Here is a 14,508-nt window from a genome sequence, read left to right on the forward strand (position 1 = left end):
GGGGGGGTAGACCATCGGTGTTAAACTCCACGTTAATCACACGCAATATTTTACAATTCACACCATAAAAAAATCCCTGAAAATGGGCCATTTTCAGGGAGTCTGGAGTCTTCTTATTCTTTAGTAGAGTTACGTTAATGGCCCCTGCGAATATTTCTTAATGCATTTAACTTAGGCCTCACCAAGACCGGCCCTTGTCCGCGGCATAACCCAGATCATTTCCCCTGCAAATTTGGGTGAGACTCGCCTTAAGTGTCTGGGCTTTAACTTTGGATAAACAGACAGACATTCTTTGTCATAGAAATATATGATGATTATTATTATTATTATTACATTAATATTATATACAACTATATTGGTAAAATAGAATATCAGTCTATTTCTCTGAACAACGAATGAGTGCAGATGCAAGGAGGTGCTCTCACACAACTTTCCAAGATGACACATCAAGGGTATGGGAATGTCGTAGATCTGTCGGGATCAGCCCATGTGCCATCCTTAATTAAATATTGACAACTATTATGACCCTTTGCAATGTTCACGTTCGGAAATTAGGGATGTGCTTTCCATGCAGTTCATAATAGTTTTTTCAGCCCTTTGAAAGATTAAATTTAAGAAATATCAGCAGTAATAGCCACACAATGTCATTTTCATGATATTTGCAATTGAGGATGTGTTGTCCATAGAGTTAGTTAACAGCTATTTCAGTACTTTGTAATATACTTTCTAAGAGAGAGATGAGTGATAGGGGAGAGTGGGAAGGAGAGGGGCAGTGATGAATGATGGGAGAGGGAAGAAAAGGTAAGGGAGAAAGATGGAGAGAGGGTGAAGAAAAAAGAGGGGGAGACCCAGAGAAAGAGTGGAAAGGGAAGGAAAGAGGAAAGGAGAGGGGGGAAAGATGAGGGGGACAGTGGAAGGGTGGGTGTGAAGAGAGATGACAGAGAGACATGTGCAGCCGGGTCTCCAACATTGGAGAATACAGTCCACGCTGTATTCACACTGAAATATCAAATAACGGGCTTGTGTATTATTTAGAACCCGTGAAGTATCCTGAAAGACAGTCCATGTTTAACATTCACTGCCTCTCAATTTACTGATCCATCATACGAGTTAATGTTGTCCCTGCTGTGTGATAGGTTATCCCGTTCTACTTATATATAAAAGTGTTGTGACTATATGTTTAGACACGAGAGCATACATTACAAACACTCAGACAGGCACACACACACACACACACACACACACACACACACACACACACACACACACACACACACACACACACACACACACACACACACACACACACACATAACGCACTCGCACACACAGAAGCCTGTGGCTGAGTGGACAAGGGGCCGGCGGCTGAGTGGACAGCACGCTGGATACGTGGTCGTGTGGACCGGGGGTTCTATTCCCGGCGCCGGCCGTAAACAAATGGGTAGAGTTTCTTTTACCCTGATGCTCTGTTACATTGCAGTAAAAAGATACCTGGGAGTTAGACAGCTGTTACGGTCTGCTTCCTGTGTGTGTGTGGGGGGGGGGGGGAATGATTGACAACTTGATTGATTGACTGTTGAGAGGCGGATCGAAAGAGAGGCGGGAGCTGGACCCCCGCAAGTTAACAGATGATGAATACACACACACACACACACACACACACACACACACACACACACACACACACACCAAAAAAGCTAATAGCCAAACTCATTTAGTTTAATTTCCTCTGACACGGAAAGAACAGATGGTAAGTGCCGAGAAATATTCAATTAAATACTTCCCATCCTCTGTCATTTTCCCACGACTAACGACCCAATTAGCCAGGGAAACAGAGGCGCCGAGGGTAAACACTTTATTAGAATATACCATTTTATATTTATGAGATCCACATAATATATGCCGTTGCCTGCATCCACTTGAACTCTTCGGTACGGGAGCAGCATCGCTTTTCGCTGGGTCGGTGTACGAACCCTGATGACCCAAGTAAGGCTGAGGAACGGATAACCCATGTTGGAGTACGTTATACTCGTACCTCACTCGTATATAGGCTACTCGTACCTCAATTCTACATGGGCCACTCGTACCACATTCGTGCATAGATCATTCGTGCCTTATTATTGAATATGAGAGAAAGGGAGAGACCAGTATTTCTAACACGAATCTTCTCTTCATTTCTTATGTTTTTCACTTGAGAAGGAAGTTGGAAAGTTAACTCTCCTAAAGTTCATTTTACAGTTACATTATGGCCTGACGAAACAGAGATACGTTTCGTTGATCTTGTCAACATTTTCAAAGACAGAGTAGACGTGAATACAATTTGGCTGAAGCAAACGAATATATAACCGAAAGTGTGATGAAATGCTGCATGGGCCAATAGGTCCACTACACTTTACTCTATCTCCTATGTTACAGTGATGACTGAGACACTATGCTAGATGTCTAATCTTGGTCTCGAAGATGGCAGAGACTAACCTGATATTAGGAGGCTGTTGATTGTTTCTGAATTTGCCTGACATGCAGTGTGTCTACGAGAGACCCAACGAAAAGGAAAGAGGGAGACAGAGAGGAGAAACCCTACCAAGATACCAACACACCAGTACGCAGCCCCCTCCTTAGCTCCCACACACACACCCACACACTCACACACACGACGCAGGGTACGCTCCATCTCAACTCCAGACATCAAATAGCCTTTATTTTAACCCCCCAACGTATTATTTGCAGTCCAGGGAAGGCTAAGTTCCAGTTGGGCAGCAGTTAGTACCTCTGGAACCCTTCCTTATTTTGGCTCTTTCTGTAGCTCGGTTGATAGAGCGACAGTCTTGTAGTTCGAGGCTCCTAGTGCCCCAGTGAATAAAATGTTATTATCCACGTTCATTGTAGTTAATAATATATATATATATATATATATATATATATATATATATATATATATATATATATATATATATATATATATATATATATATATATGTGTGTGTGTGTGTGTATATCACGAAAATAAACACGTGATTAAAAATGTGACAATGTCAGACCACGGAGGAAAAATGAAACAGGAATTTCCTTAAGTACTTTCGTGTATTAATACATCTTCAGAAGGAGTCCTACAGAAGGACTCCTTCTGAAGATGTATTAATATACGAAAGTACTTAAGGAAATTCCTGTTTCATTTTTCCTCCGTTGTCTGACATTGTCATATATATATATATATATATATATATTATATATATATATATATATATATATGATTATAATATTATTATTGAGAAGTTAAGTACAAAAATATAAATGATTGTAGGTATTTATATTAGCATATAAATGGGTGTAGCGGAGGCATGAGTGTTGCTACTGACAGAGAGACTCGAACGCCGACACGACAAGCAACACCTCGTGTCTGGAGCGACGCCAAGAGTGTGTCGTCATCTTCAAATAAGGAGAATAAAAGGAATATGATGAACAAGAGGCGAAAACAAAATATTGCATTGTATTCCTGGAAACGTTATCAGGTGTATGGTGCACGCCAGGTGTATGGTGCACGCCAGGTGTATGGTGCACGCCAGGTGTATGGTGCACGCCAGGTGTGTGGTGCACGCCAGGTGTATGGTGCACGCCAGGTGTATGGTGCACGGCAGGTGTATGGTGCACGCCAGGTGTATGGTGCACGCCAGGTCTATGGTGCACGCTAGGTGTATGGTGCACGCTAGGTGTATGGTGCACGCCAGGTCTATGGTGCACGCTAGGTGTATGGTGCACGCTAGGTGTATGGTGCACGCCAGGTGTATGGTGCACGCCAGGTCTATGGTGCACGCTAGGTGTATGGTGCACGCTAGGTGTATGGTGCACGCTAGGTGTATGGTGCACGCTAGGTGTATGGTGCACGCCAGGTGTATGGTGCACGCCAGGTCTATGGTGCACGCTAGGTGTATGGTGCACGCCAGGTCTATGGTGCACGCCTTGGTATGAGTGATTTAGTAGCTATGACCTTTAGTGAGGTGAGGAAGATGAAAAAGATGATCTAGACTAACTTAAAATAGACAGAAAACTGGGTTCTGAGCCACCATTATAATATATATATATATATATATATATATATATATATATATATATATATCCTCTAGATATCAGCTGAACGATGTTGATATTGTGATATCGGAATACGAAAGATATCTGGGAGTCATGACTAGTAAGGGATTAGGAGAAAAGCAGTCAATAAATTAAAACAAAATTAAACAAACTGGATATTGATTGGATAAGTTAAGAGTGAGGATAAACCTGGGTAAATAATGGTTTGAAAATAGGGATGATGATTTGCAGAAGAAATTACCGGGTATCATATTAGACGTGGGTGGGTTGTTTCAAGCGTAGGTCAGACATATATGTGAAGGTTTCGTATAGGCCAATAAACCCTCTGCAGTTTCTTTCGTTCTTATTATGAAAAAGACACAAAAGTGGAAAAGATATCAAGGCAAAAATAAGGAAAATGTAGAAGAGAAGGAAAGTAGGAAAAAAATATAATTTGTATTAAAAAAAGAGGAAAAAGAGGATGGTGAAGAGAAGTCCCTCACACCCCCCCCCCCTTTATTCCTCCATCCCTTTGCTTCCTTCCCCTTCCCCTCCCTCTCCCTGCCCCCTCCCACAACCAAATCAAAACAACGTACCTCCACCATCACATACTTACACAAACATATATTGCTGACAACATATTAATTATGAGCCAGAATAAAATATGACGGAATACTGTGCAAACCCCCGTGCCATGGACCACATTGTATGCATGCGCAGTTAAAGGCCGTGTTTGGCATACTAAGACACAATACATGCTGAGACTGAAACGTGTAGACTGTTTCGAACATTGGGTTGAGGTTAGGAAGACTGGAAGTGTTCGGTGGGTGGAATGGAGGTGTTCGGTGGGTGGAATGGAGGTGTTCGGTGGGTGGAATGGTAGGGTTTAGAGGATGGTATGGTAGGTAGGGTGTGATGGGAAGGGAATTGTCAGAGGAAAAGTGCCAAGCCATTACGACTATATAGCACTGAGAAGGGGTCAGTAAAAGACTTTGGGATGGGACGGGGGGAAGGAATAGTGCCCAACCACTTGGACGGTCGGGGATTGAACGCCAACCTGCATGAAGCGAGACCGTCGCTCTACCGTTCAACCCAAGTTGTTGGATAGGGTGTGATGGGAACGATGGCTATGTTTAAGTTTGTGTACTTACACTAATACCTGTCATATTAACAAAAGAACGAGATTATTTGAGTAAAATTTAAATTCCACTCCCCCATATTTGATTGGAGAATCCCCCACCGTATGTTATATATCACTGTGATTGGAACTAATCGTATTATTCAACAGTACTATAATTATTTTTTTGGCTCATCTTCCTTACCACCTCAGAACATGAGGCGAGAGAGAGAGACGGGCCGCTTGAGCTCACCTTCTCTACCACAACAGAATATATTATTTATCGGCATTGTTTACAACAATCTTCGTGCAAATCAACAATCTTCATCAAGGTAATTGTCTACACCTTTTTTTCTTTTCTTTTTTTCTCTGGAGGTTGAGGTAGATCTTTATAACGTGAGATTCCAGACCTAAGAGATGATTCTCTCCCCCCACGTAAAATAGTAAATTAACTCACACGTTAATTTACAATAATAAATTGTAAATATGAATAAATATTTTAACAGCACGCAATAAAAAAGATCTTAAAATTATTACCTGATACGGTACAAAATTCCAATTATTTTTCGATGATTGTAAAGAGCATTTTTTTTATTTTGTTATCGCTTGAAAAATACGTTGAAAATGTATATGTGAGAAGTAAGCATATATATATTTTAAAAGAACACAGAACAAAACATTTTTAAATCGCAACATTTACTACTTTTATGAAAGTTGTAAATCAGAGTTTTGAAAGAAACGAAACGATTTTCCGAGTTCTTTTTACAAAAAAAAAAAAAATAGGACAAAACAAAACAGATAAAAGAACACCCATTCCTTGACCTGAATTTGTAATGAAGGAGCAGGACCTTGAACAGCAGACAAAGCCTCCCCTGGAGCACCACCCAGTGTGAAACCACCCCCCCCCCCCAGGTCCTCCTTCAGGTCCAGCAAGTCCCCCTCCAGGTCCCCCCCCCCCCCCCTAGGGATCATGTATAAGCTATACCCGTGACGAATCCCAGTATGAGCGATGGCCACAACAGCTGGCGGGGGTGAGAGCGGTTCGTCTATCCTGGACTTAAAAAAAAATAATACGCATTTTCTTCAACACTTCCACAGCTGCTTGATAGTAAGTCAGAGTCAGATAGGGTCTTAGCGAGAGTATATTGGTCACTAACAGAACGTTTTGAAATAGATTTGAGGCTCTTTGTGTATATCACACATTTTCATATATGAAGAACTGTATAAAACACGAATATATATCTTCGAGTGTTACGTGTTTAGATATCCAACTCACATATCTGAAAATCAGGGAAGTGACGACATTTTGGGTCGTGCTGGACCATATTATTATCAGGTCGTGACGCGTCCTGATAATGGTCGTCGACACTTCCTTTATTTTCAGTCGTATGGGTCGAGTATCGAATTTTAAGTCAGGTTATTGTGAGTTACTGGCTACATGTCAGGCATTTCTATATATCTATAAATAACATGCAATATATTTTCTATACAGACTATACTCTCCATACGAGAAGTTATTTTAAGAACACATCATCGTGAATAATAAAAAGTTATTCATGAATACATAATCGGAAGTTAATTAATATTCTTGTGTTATTCAAGTTATTTTGGCTTTATATATCACAAAAAAAAATATTTTTTTTTATCTTCATGTGAGATTTAATCATTTTAATTTTTGTCTTAATTATTTTGATTTTTGTCTGCATTTGAGATTTAATAATTTTTAATTTTTTATTATGCTTATATTGTAATTGTTATTCATTGATAAGAATGTATTAAATAAATAATAAAATAGTATTTATCATGTAATTATTTTTTATATAATAAATTATTCGCCCGGGTATTCATTTCGTGCACCAAATTAAAAATTATTCACTACGAAATGTTATATAAAAATGCATTTTTTTACAATATTCTTCGTTTTACATAAATACTATTGTCTCGCCAATTTAATTTTGCATGTGTGAATTTAGGCCCTGGTAATAACTCTCCCATAATGTGTTTACTGGAAATTGCATCGTTTATTGTGATATATATGAGTGTATTTACATTAATTTTCTAATGTGTGACTAAAAAAAATCAGCTATGTGCAAATTACTGACAATGAAAATATATTAGGCAAATTTTCTTCCTGTATCATTTAGAAATTAGGTTTGTTTAGTTAGCATGTTCTTCCTTAAAGAACTTGAGTTCCTGATCTGTATAAAACTGTAGGAAAATGTTGTTCCTATTACTTTTGGAACTGTGTGTATGTTTTCACTTAATTGTGCTTGTAGAGGTTGAGCTTCAGCTCTTGAATTTAATTAATCAACGTTTAATCACCTGGTACATAGGTTCCCGAGCCTATAGTCTCGGGAACCTAGATTTGATTCTATTTATTCATACCTAGATTTGATTTTATATGTGTGTAAATCACGAAAATTAACACGTGATGAAAAATGTGATTTTATATATTATATATTTATATATTGATTTTATATATTCATACTTAGATTTGATTCTATATATTCATAACTAGATTTCATTATATATATTCATACCTAGATTTAATTCTATATAAAGAGTCTTCCTTCACCATGTCACTCTTTAGTGTATTATACTGGTTCACTACATTTCAAATAATGTCATTGTCTGCCTTATTGTCTGCCACTGAGAATTTTGTATGTCGTAACCATGTCACTCCTAACATTTCTATCTCCCTGGGGCGTGTGGTTTAGTTCTATTAGTTCTTCTTCACCACTCATACCTCTCAGCTCTGGGACAATTTTGTGTACTTTCTCCAGCTTCTTTTTTGTTTAACAATATAATTGGTCTATCATAGTTCGTCACGTTCTGATTTACTTTCTTATACAGGCTCCTGAAGGCCAAATGAATCTTCGTCAGCACTGCAATTGTCGCTGATGATATCCAGTCAAACTGAGCCTCCGGTGATGGTCTTGGGATTATGAGTACTTCCGGGTCTGTTTTATGTTATGACGCAATATTTTCTTCTTTCCCATTATCTTTTACACTCCTTGTGGCTTTCTCAATCCCGTCTCAAATCTCGCCACCTTGCATTTGCTTCGATTAAGATCGAATGACCATTTCTTAGATCATCTTTCTAGTTTGCCAAGGACTACCCGGCGCATTCTGCAATTATCCCTTACTCTTATTCGTCTCATCAGCATCTCATCGTTTGCCGTTAGGCGTGAGTGTGCCAAAATATTTTACATTTCACAAAATTGCAAATTTATTAATTTACATATATCATGCTTATGCGGACCCAGAATAACATGCCTATACGAACATTTATTTTAGGATTTAATTTATTTGCTATACTATATTTATCCATAATAAAATTTCCAACTTGATTCATGTAAAATATTCGCAAGGAAGTGATCTGAGCCATAAATAGGATGTAGAAGATCACAAGAATGTGAAGTATCTGTGAGGCTGAAGAGTCCAGGGATGAGAGTTCGAGCCCAACGTACCGCCTCAATATTTTCTCAACCAAACAAGACATATATATATATATACTGTCCCGCGGTGCACAGCCTCTCCCCCGAAAGCACAGGCGTCTTCGCTATAACTATCATCCGCTCTAGGTGCTATTCATCATTACTTGCGGTAAGTTTTAAAGGTCAAGTTCCACTGTCTTCTCCGGTTCGCTCATCGGCCTTGGCGGCTCGTCTGGTTAAGGTCCTTTGTTGTTTCAAGTTTGGCCAGCTTTTTTCACTCTTCGATTCATTCAACCTGTTTTATGCCTTGACCCAAGACGTCTCGCTCCTGACCATACCTGTTTCTCCCTCTAGATCACACTCTCCCTCTCTCCCCTCTCACCCATCCTTTCACTCTCCCTTTCACTTTGAATTTATTTCTTCTTCTTGCTCGTCCCTGAAATTTATCCTGTGGTTCACCCTATCATTCGCCCTCTGGCATACTTTTTCTCATCCTCGGACTTCCCTTTCTCACTCTCTTGGTCGCTCTCACTCTCTTTCTCACTCTCTTGGTCTCTCTCACCCTCTTTCTCTCTCGTCTGACTTCATTCATCCTCCCAAAAGCTGTAAATCACGTTTTTTAAGAGTTAGAAAAAATTCTCCTTCATCTTCAGCAAGCCGAAAAGCTTGAGCTTGGATGCTCCTCGAAAACAAGTATTTTCTGGAGTGAATCTTTTCATGTCGAAAGGGCTTTGCTGTCTCAGTCAACGCTTAGGGGAAAGTGTTTTGTTTCTAGTGAAGACAAGCATCGAGGCCTTGAATGAAGAGAAAAGGGAGAGAAAGGAATGCAGAACCAGTTTTAATTCCAGGCTATTCTTATAGATAGAGTACTTATAGTAACTAAGTACTTATAGTAACTAAGAAGAAAAGTGAACTTTTCGACGGCCCATCACTACATATTTGTACTTTCCACCAATTTTTAGTGATCGGTAACGAGTTATCTTCTTCCTTGAGAGGTTATCTTGATATGATTTTGGGAGCTTAGTGTCCCCGCGGCCCGGTCCTCGACCAGGCCTCCATCCCCCAGGAAGCAGCCCGTGACAGCTGACTAACTCCCAGGTACCTATTTACTGCTAGGTAACAGGGGCATCAGGTTGAAAGTAATTCTGCACATTGTTACTCTCCGGCGCCTGGGATCGAGCCCAGGACCACAGGATCACGCGTCCAGTGTTCTGTCCGCTCAGCCGCCGGCACGAGCCACGGGTGACTCTAAGTACTCTCATGTCAGGACGATGGGCGGTTTAAGTCACAGAGTGAAGAGCTGCTCGGGAGACCGCAACTGCAGATCAATATTTCAACGTGTTTTTGTACTGTAATCTACTATTGTGGCAGACAATATAGTTTCTGAACTAACAGCTGATCTTTTGTTCAGCCTCTCCATCATATGGTACAAGTCACTCAATAAATCTAAAAAGAAAATACTTTGATGCCCTAGTTATTGTCCCAGAGTTAGACTGGATATGGTGTCACGAGGCTCCTGGCACTGTAGACTCTGTTTTACACACCTTTTAGTGATTAACTTTAAGGTCGGTCTCATAGCGCTGCCATTTATTAAGAATAAACTGGAAATCACTCTAGAGATAACTAAGATACCCTCAAGGTGCACTTGGTTCTTTCGATGTGTAATATTTCCTTTAACATTCTATTACATCTCATAGCAGGAGGAAACCTTGACTGCGATGAGGACTATTCCTTAACCTTAAATTACATGAAAGAGAAAAATGTTTTTTTGAGGCTCGTCAGTCATCAGCGTACGGTTATAGCTGCCTCGGGTAATTGACATTTGTTGCTAATAAAATGAGAATGAATATAATCACTAGACATCAAAATACAATTACTGGAACTGGTGTGAAAATGATTCGGTGCTCAACGATGCTGTGGGAATCCTGGCAGTAAGGAAAATATATTGTGGGTCCTGAAGCTTTGTACTTAGTGCAGTCGGATCATAGCTGAAAGAGTTCTGGATTGATTTCGAAGCAGGACAAAACTGTATGGGCACGTTTACTTTCACCTGATGCGTCTGATCACCTAGTAAAAAACAGGTACCTGGGAAGCAGGTAACTGTTGTGGGGTTGCATCCTAGGGAAGAATCAGTATTTGTCGTCGAGGACCCTCGGCTAGCTAAACATTCTTCCTGTCCCCCGACAATTGGAAACCATAAACAAACCATATTCACTGGCAACAGACAATCACGAGCGAAGATACGAGGACGGGACAGGAATGATGCCCAACCACCTCGACCACCGGAGATCAAATGTCGACGCTGTAAGATACATAGGTCTTCATTGAATCAGGGAGGAACAAGCAAATTCGCTCACATCTTGAGAATCAACTATCCTTCGAAGACGGCCTATACTTCCTGTCCTAACTCCTACACCAGACCATGACAGTGGACCGCAGGAAAGCGACTCATCTGAAAAGCTTCGACTTGACGTCGCTGGACCAACCATTTCGCAAGACTTTCGTAAGGCCAATGTAATCAAATCTTTCCGCCAAGCCCAGCTTCGTGTACAAGAACACTTAGCTGCTCTAACACAAAGTTATTAGCTATCAGCAGCTGTAATGTGTTCCTCACTTGTGAGAAAACCTTCAAACCATTGTTTATCACTCGTCAGTCAGATCGTTTATTCAATAACATCTTACAATAAACATATTTTACAGAATTTTGACAGACGAAATAGAAACTATGACTCTCGTATGTCTGTAGCTTCACTATACACATAATAAATATGCTCACCATATACGGTGAACATGTAAAGAATCGTGTATTTATAAAAGCGAAAAGAAAGAAATGTATTACTTAATAGTGAGATAAAAAGTTTAAACAAGGAAACTGGTTGGGCATGTTTCTCAATCCTCTTTTCGTATGAGATTTGATCGTGCTACGTGTGTCTGTGTGTGAGTGTGGAAGTGTGTATGTGTGTAGCACTGGATCTGTGAATGTGTATGTGTCGGAGTGGTTGTTTGAGTGTGTGTGTGTGTGTAGTCGCCTATTTGAACGCGCCTATTTGTGCCTGCAGGATCGAGCATTGACTCTTGGATCCCGCTTTTCTAGCCGCTGGTTGTTTAAAGCAATGACTCCTGTCCTATTCCCTTACAATATTTGGTTTTTAAAATCCTGAATAGATTTTGCTTCCACAACCTGCTCCTTTGGTTCACTCCATTTTCACACTACTTTTACGCTAAATGTAAACATTCTAACATCTCTATGACTCATCTGAGTTTCCAGCTTCCACCTCATGAGTGTGTGTGTGTGTGTGTGTGTGTGTGTGTGTGTGTGTGTGTGTGTGTGTGTGTGTGTGTGTGTGTGTGTGTGTGTGTGTGTGTGTGTTTGTATGTGTGCGCAGAGGTGGTGTTCTCGTCTACATGACCGAATCCTCTCATGATAAATTGACTTTTCCTGTGAATAAGTATTCCTCCGTTGCCATTGTATTAAATAACCAAGATTCCTACATCAAAAATATAAAATACAAAATCTAGATACGCCAAAGAGCTGTTTAAATTCTCGAATATATATCACGTATGTTTTTTTCTGATGCTCTGTTAGAATAATTATGCCTAGGAGATAGGAGAGATGCCTCTGCAGGTGAGAGACCCGCCTCTGCAGGTGAGAGACCCGCCTCTGCAGGTGAGAGACCCGCCTCTGCAGGTGAGAGACCCGCCTCTGCAGGTGAGAGACCCGCCTCTGCAGGTGAGAGACCCGCCTCTGCAGGTGAGAGACCCGCCTCAGCCCACTCTGCCCGGGTATTATAGTGTGTTTGAGCCTCATTTGGGGTACATGATGGTTGGAGGCTTCGGGCTTGATCAGCCGCGGTGTCTAATTATCCAGATGTTGTCTTGATCAAAATTGATCTATTTTTTATTGGCATTGTGTGTGTTTGCGTGTGTGTGTGTGTGTGTGTGTGTGTGTGTGTGTGTGTGTGTGTGTGTGTGTGTGTGTGTGTGTGTGTGTATGTGTGTGTGTGTGTGTGTGTGTGTGTGTGTGTGTGTGTGTGTGTGTGTGTGTCTATGCGTACGCAAGTTCGTGTATGTGCGCGTGTGTATATATATATGTATTACCGTTAGTACGCATGTGTTCGTATATACACGAGAGTGGATGCGTGCAGTAACTATATACTTTCGTGCGCATGTACGTATGCAAGTGCATATGCAGGTGTGCGTGCAGATTCGTGTACGTACGTGCGCGCGCGTGGAGCTAAAATCTTCCAATTTATGAAACGTACACCCACAGTAATACCCCGGCGAGCCGTATTTGGATACCGTAGGCTCAAAATCATTGCCCGAAACAGTAAACACCGGCATTATATACAGTATATTCATCAGTGCGAGGGATAACCACCTCTCTGCCAATTTATAATTCGGGCACAGGAGAAGAACAATTTTGTATGCGGTCTTAAAAATTTTCTTCATATTTTTTTGTGGGATTATATTTTTAGCTTAAGAGTTTAGGATAAAAATTACATTATATATATATATAATGTATATATATATATATATATATATATATATATATATATATATATATATATATATATATATATATATATATATATATATATATATATATATATATATATATATATTTATATATATCATCTGTGCACATCTGTGTGTATGTGTATGTACTCAGCTAGTTGTATTCACCCAGTTGTGCTTGCGGGGGTTGAGCTATGGCTCTTTGGTCCCGCCTCTCAACTGTCAATCAACTGGTGTACAGATTATTGAGGCTACTGGGCTCTTATCATATCTACATTTGAAACTGTGTATGGAGTGTATGCCTCCACCACATCACTGCTTAATTAATTCCATTTGTTAACTACTCAGTGTGTATTCACCTATTTGTATTCCCCTATTTGTGCTTGCGGGGGTTGAGCTCTACTCTTTCGGCCCGCCTCTCAACTGTCAATCAATCAACTGATACTAACTACTATTTTTTTATACACACACACACACACACACACACACACACACACACACACACACACACACACACACACACACACACACACACACACACACACACACACACACACACAGGAAGCAGCCCGTAGCAGCTGTCTAACTCCCAGATACCTATTTACAGTAGGTAACAGGCCCATCAGGGTTAAGGAAACTCTGCCCATCTCTCTCCGCCGGGTGCGGGGATCGAACCCCGGTCCCTAGGTCCACGAGTCTACAGCGTTGTCCACTCGGCCACCCAGCCCCCAGAGTGTGTTCGTGTGCGTGTGCGTGTGTGTGTGTGTGTGTGTGTGTGCATGCGTGTTTGTCATGAAATGCGTACATATATTCTCTGTTACTCCGAAAATTATTCCCCAGAAACAAATATCAATAATAACAATAATCAAAACTTGACTGCCACTCGAGGCTGAAAAATATATTACTTAGGAAAAAATATATAAGTACAGATGAAGAAAAGCAATTGGAACATTATTTTGCAAAATCTGTAATGGAAACTTAGCAATACTTCTTAATGTGTTCCTCGCTTACATGCACCCTCAAAAAAATTTCAAACAAAGGTCGAACCCCTGAAGGCAAACTGTATACCTTATTTAAAAATAAATTCATGGAATTTTCAACAATTTTTCCTGAAAATATATGTACTTTATTTCGTATCAGAGTATATATTACACTGGTGTTAGAAATAGAAAAATGAGAAACAATCAACCGGGATAACTTTCATTGTTTTTTTTGGCTGTTGCACGCATGTGGCACATGCGTGCAAACGCACTCAAACACACGCACATTGAGAAGCTGACTGGTGTATCGCGATGAGGTCTTGGTAAAGGAGTACCTCTCGGGTAGGAGTCAAAAAGTCACAATTAGAGAGGATATATCAGAATGCAAATAGGC

This window comes from Procambarus clarkii, chromosome 28 (genome assembly GCF_040958095.1).
Source record: "Procambarus clarkii isolate CNS0578487 chromosome 28, FALCON_Pclarkii_2.0, whole genome shotgun sequence".
NCBI lineage: Eukaryota > Metazoa > Arthropoda > Malacostraca > Decapoda > Cambaridae > Procambarus > Procambarus clarkii.